Source organism: Protomyctophum parallelum (genome assembly GCF_964188405.1).
Source record: "Protomyctophum parallelum genome assembly, chromosome: 7".
Lineage (NCBI taxonomy): Eukaryota > Metazoa > Chordata > Actinopteri > Myctophiformes > Myctophidae > Protomyctophum > Protomyctophum parallelum.
Genome location: NC_139705.1, coordinates 13,447,086 through 13,453,085, shown reverse-complemented (window position 1 = coordinate 13,453,085; position 6,000 = coordinate 13,447,086). Strand labels below are relative to the sequence as shown.

General features: G+C 43.5%; 1 protein-coding gene across 1 annotated transcript in view; it reads left to right on the top strand.

The window, feature by feature from the left end:
• Positions 1-2,950: 2,950 nt before the first annotated feature.
• Positions 2,951-6,000, top strand: part of LOC310861316 (band 4.1-like protein 1) — a 57,013-nt gene continuing 53,963 nt past the window's right edge. Inside the window, exon 1 of the mRNA XM_083768727.1 lies at positions 2,951-3,093. The gene's annotated coding sequence lies outside the window, so the exon portion shown is untranslated. The remainder of the gene's footprint in view (positions 3,094-6,000) is intronic.

Genomic DNA, 6,000 nt, shown 5'->3' with positions numbered 1-6,000 from the left:
AGATGCGTTGTTTTCAATTAAAGAAAGTGTTTTGATCCACTCTGTCTCGGAATCTGTCATCCATTTTGGATCTCTCCTCATCTCCCCCAATGAGTGCAACTGCGCAACCCTGCCCGCCACGGTCGCTGTTGCGCAGTTACAATGGAGGACAGATCCAAGATGGATGACAGATTTCTAACTTCCGAGACAGAGTGGATGTCGTCAGAATCGATAAATACATCTACGAGAGTCTAAATCTTAGGCTACAGTATACATGCAGCTTGTAAAACCTTAAACCTTCCATCCTAATCCATCACATTTCATATTGGCAGAACAAATCTATCCAAGCCTCAGCGAGTGTCAGTAAAGAGTAACTATTAGATTTATGCAAAGCAAGTGAGCATCGATTTGCCATTAATGATGCCAGGTGCCTATGCATGCATCAAAACTGCATGTGAATTTGCACAGGCACAGGGCATTGACATGGTAGACCACAGTATTGTTCTTTACTGCCTTGATTGAACGCCTGGGCCAAGCTTATAAACCACTAAGGCAGAGCAGAGCGAGTCATTAGGTGGCCCACGCTCAGCACAGTGGAGGAATTGTGCATGATTGGTTTGATGGTTTGTGCACTTTCATCTCTATTTTCCTGGCAGTTCCATCTTCAGCATTCTTCTCCCAATGTCTCCCTCCTTTTCACACGTCAACATGTCTCTCGCTTTATCCTTAAACCTTCTTCTAGCCTGGGCTGATCATAGAGTTATATATCTATAGAGAAGACACCCGAGTTCTCCTCCCATCCACTTGCATTAAGTTGCTCAAAAGCGCATGAGGCGGATTCACTCCTCCTTCCTGGTAGGAACCATAGACTGTAAAAAATATGGACAAAGCGTTCTCCGGGTCTAACATGAACGTAAAATGAAGCCTGAAATCGCTTCATTGTAAATCGCCATCTTTCTAGATCCGTTTGGTACCAGCTGGCCATTGGCTGGCTCCGTTTTGGACCAGCTGGCCATTGGCTGCCCAGACAACGAGGCGGGACTTCCCCCCTTCTTCTCCGTTGGTTTTTATTTTGACTCGAGTGGGAGGGGAATCCCGATCATAGACTGTAACGGTAGCCACGCCCCTCAGAACATACGCGATGGTTTTTTTTCTTTATGGTCATTTTTTTAATTAATGGGACCATCATTTTCCAAAAAAAATATTATGACATTAGAAATGAGACTTTAAACTAGTGACTGGAAGAAGAAAGTATTCATGACCATGTTTATTAAGGTAATACAGTCTAGGTGAAGTTGGGCCAAAATACATGGGCCTCTATGGAGCTATGGGGCTTTTTGGGTCCAGCCCAGCGCCAAAACAGGCCATTATATGAACTATCGATTTCAAATGAGGCTTCACGAAATATCTGGCTGACTGCCCCCCTGGTAGGAACAGAGTGCATTCTGGGACGGATTGCAATGGTGAGTGGCCCCAAACACATGAACGCGCTGCCGTTGAACGCGCACGAGCGTCGTCCGTCGTGAACGTGTACAATGTTAGTCAACGGACAGCGCGTTCATGTGTTTGGGGCCAGGCTGCAATACCTTCATTCGGCCACTATGTCCATTTCGCCTCAAGATTTCCTCTGGGTGCCTTCTCTATTCATATATATACTCTAAGGGGCTGATCCTCTAATGTACAGTAGTCATTTCTGATCATGTCCTGCTTTGTCACTCCTAATGAGAATCATAGCAACCATAATTCTGTCACATCCGTCTCCGCCTCCTGTCTTTCCGTCGGTGTCACTGTTTCCAAACCATATACAGAATGGCTGGTTTCACTATATCGTCTTACATCTTCCCTCTCTTTTATTATTCTGTCACAAATAACTCTTTGTGACACTTCCCCCCATCCGTTCCACCTTATCTGCACTCTCTTCTTCACCTGTATATTCCACACTCCCATTTAACCGCTTTAACCGTAGGCTACTGTACGCTTCACCACCAGACTTTAGTTTTCACCTATAGGTTATTTCCGCTCCAGACCGGATCAGAAACCTGAAAATGGTATTGATCCCAGGCTACTCCCGATTAGTTTGGATAGTTGATAATAATATATTCTATACTAGCCTACCAGTAAGACGCCCTGAGGGCGAGGTCGCGCTGAAACAACAGAGCTTCTTAATACGGCACAGTTAAGAAGCAGGAGTTAAACTATTAATCTGGTGTCCGTGAGGTCAGATGTAGAGTTGCTGGCCGGCTCCATATATGCAGATCTAGGTGATTCAGTCTTCTCCATGTATCCATCCAGGGTTTGATGAGATCAGTGTTGTGATCTCCATATTGAGCGTGTGTCTTGAGTGTAAGGGTTTGATGAGGTCAGATCAACTGAGGCCAGCTCCATATGGTTTGATGAGGTCAGATCAACATACAGAATTAATTCTGTACTGGCCATATATGGAGCGAGTGCACAGGGTTTGATTAGGTCAGATCAACATATGGAATTAATTCTGTATTGGTAATAATGATAAACTCATAATAGTCATATCACTGCAGTTTAACCACTTTTTTGTCTTTAACTCTATTACATAGGTTTAAAGTTATATATATATATTTTTTAATTGAACAATTTGGAATATCTTTGAAAGATGCAAATACATATTTGGGGGGTCCGAAATCATCAAAAAGTTAGTGACCAACTGCTGTAGCTCTGGTCCAGTGCGTCAGCTAGACTCGCTGACGCTCGTGGACCAGGGCTACCGCTGCTGTAGGGCCATACCATACCCCAAAGAAAGATGACGAAAATGTCGTTCAGCGAGTATAGTGTGCATGGCATGCTGGGGCGTCATGTGCGGGGGAGCTGTCTACGCATCACGCACGGCGTTTAGGAGTTCCCTTGCACCGCGAAAACGCCCCTCCACTCTCCTCCTCCTCGATCCTCGCCCTTCCAGACAGGACAGCCATCCTTGCCGGTGTTGTGGCTCTCTGATGCTCCGGCTTTATCTGGCTTTATCTCCCGTGACTGAGAGAGAAGCGGCGCTCCGGGGCGGTGGCGGCGTCCGTGTGCCCGTTATCTCAATGGTCAGAATCCGCGGATTTAAAGCTTGACACCCGGACCTGACAGTCAGATCAGGTAAGGCGCTAACAATTCGTCCTGTATTTTGACACTCGATAGTCTAGTCTAGTGAATGACAGTCAGTGGCACAGGTGTAAACTGTGTTTGCCGGGCGCTCGCTGCTGTAGCCTACAGTACAATGCTCTTGCAGATCCCAGTACGACACAATGACATTGTAGCCGACAAGGAACTATTTAAGCATCTTAATGCTGCCATTATGATTTGTATAAACAAAACCGCGTAGGCTACTGTCATTGCTCTGCGACGATAGCCGGCCATACCGCTTTGTGCCTCGAGTGTCATGGACGGACGGAGAGGGTGTTGCCTTTTGCTTTTTAATCCAAGCAATATGTTCGATAAGCCGTTTTAATAAACTATACATGGAATCAGGGCTTCCTGTTCATGCATGTCTAGGCCCAGTAGGCAGTTACAGTGAGCAGGTGCACACTGCACAGCAGGCTATGTTGGAGAACAGGACTGTCTTCTAGTAGCAATTTCCGTTCTGTTCTTTCTGACAAAGAAGAAACCTTGTGAAACAGTTTACATGTTTGGTCGAACATAATAAGGATGAAAGGATCTGTAAGGAATGTTCCCCAGCGGCAACACCAAGGGCTAGACCAGATGGAGAATAAAGCTAATTGAAGTCGCGGGTGTGGCAAAGGGGAGAGTCGCCAAGTGTGTGTGTGTGTGTGTGTGTGTGTGTGTGTGTGTGTGTGTGTGTGTGTGTGTCATGCTGTGTCAAGTGAAATATTTTAACTGACATTTCATGGAATTTAACTTCAAGTGTGATTGATAGAATAGACAGCCATACTTTGAAAGTGACCAACTCTTCTTGTTCAATGAGTTTTAAGTTACGGTAGGCATAGGCATGTGGATTAAAATAAGTTTCCTGTAGGCTTACCTAGCCTACATTTTGACTTACAGTATTCCAATCTAAATGTTTATGTAATAGGTCTACAAGAAAGTAGCCTATATAGTCTAAGCATTTTTCATAACCTTGAATCCTCCAAAACCATGATGGATAAATGGAAGTGAACATTGGAATTACCACCACAACAGCCACCTAAAACTCAGTTTCAGATACAGGATAAGATTGCTAGAATTGTTTATTGCAATTTTGAAATGCTATGGGTTTAGGAAGAGGAGGTTATGGTTGGGTTGTTAATTGCGTCTACTTTATGATCATCTGCCATACGAATATTATTTGTCATATCAATTTAATCCCACCCAGACCGAATTTCAATTTGTAAATCTCTCCATTATCAGTAATACATCCATCTGTTGTAGTAGCTTTCTTCCTATGCACACACACCTTCACTCCTGTTATAGATCCAATCCAGCTGAGCCAATGCCATATAGGCTAACCCAAAGATTGGCTTTACACATTTAGTTTTGTGTGTGTGTATGTGTGTGTGTGTGTGTGTGTGTGTGTGTGTGTGTGTGTGTTGTGTTTTTTTTGTATAGTACGTTTGTATAGTGTGTATTTATTAGTGTGTGCATATGTATTTTTGCATGTGTTCTTAAATTTGTGGATGAAGGTGGAGAGATGACATCTCCACGGGGATGCCAGTGTGGGCCTAGCACCCTCAGTTGCAAATTCTGCACCCTCAGTTTAAGTTTCAGGAACATATTGTTTTACTATATAAAATGATGTGTGTCGCCTCGCCATTTTCAACTGCACTCTCAATCATTTCATCCTGGAGCCGTCGAGCCATCCATCCATCCATCCATCCATCCATCCATCCATCCATCCATCCATCCATCCATCCATGTCTTATTCTCCTCACTTTCTTATGCTCCCATTTCAGACTCCCTAGTGTGTGCATTGTATAATGGTGTTCTATTACTGCACTCAAAAGCTGTCTGCTCTCCTCTGTTACACCCCCTCACTTTTATCATTAAAGGGCAACTATATGGTTTGCGTTTTTTTGCATCTTGAAGTTGTGAATGCAACATCTACAGCAGGGGTGTCGAACTCAACTTGGGGCGAGGGCCGCATTGGTCAAAAGGTCACTTGATGGGGGCCACAACCAGTTGCGGACGCACGCTCGATGTCTCAGTCAGTCACTGCTATAATATCTATTTATCTATCTATCTATCTATCTATCTATCTATCTATCTATCTATCTATCTATCTATCTATCTATCTATCTATCTATCTATCTATCTATCTATCTATCTATCTATCTATCTATCTATCTATCTATCTATCTATCTATCTATCTATCTATCTATCTATCTATCTATCTATCTATCTATCTATCTATCTATCTATCTATCTATCTATGCATGCTCAGACCCAGCCAGCAAGCCACACACATAGTGCTCAGACCCAGCCAGCCAGCCAGCCACACACATAGTGCTCAGACCCAGCCAGCCAGCAAGCCACACACATAGTGCTCAGACCCAGCCAGCCACACACATAGCTCCGTAAGGGAGTGGTTGCACCACTCAAAAAATCTTCAAAAAACTGAAGAGGCTACTGGAGATTGGAGAACCTGATTTGGACATGATCTGATGCAGGACAATATTATGTCACTATGACAGAAAGAGAAGATGGGTCTGGCCACATTCATTCACCCCATAATCTCAGTGGGAATTGGGGAATATGTTGACAATAGTCGACAGCTCTTCCGATTAATAATCGATTAATTGAACCCACCCCCCATATTAATCAATATCAGATAAAACGTATAAGATTTTATATTATGCACATGACCACATGTCACATAACCATTATATGTTGAGTGCATGCTTTGATGGTTACAGTTTTATTTATCAGTTTTGATGAGTAAACCTTTGTGAAGATCTTCTCAGTTCTCATTGTATGCTAGTTACTGCCATTCAGGATGGAAAATGAAATCCATTTGGATTTGGGGAGAAGTAGTTTCATAAGGGGCTGGTATGAAGTACTTGATATAAAGA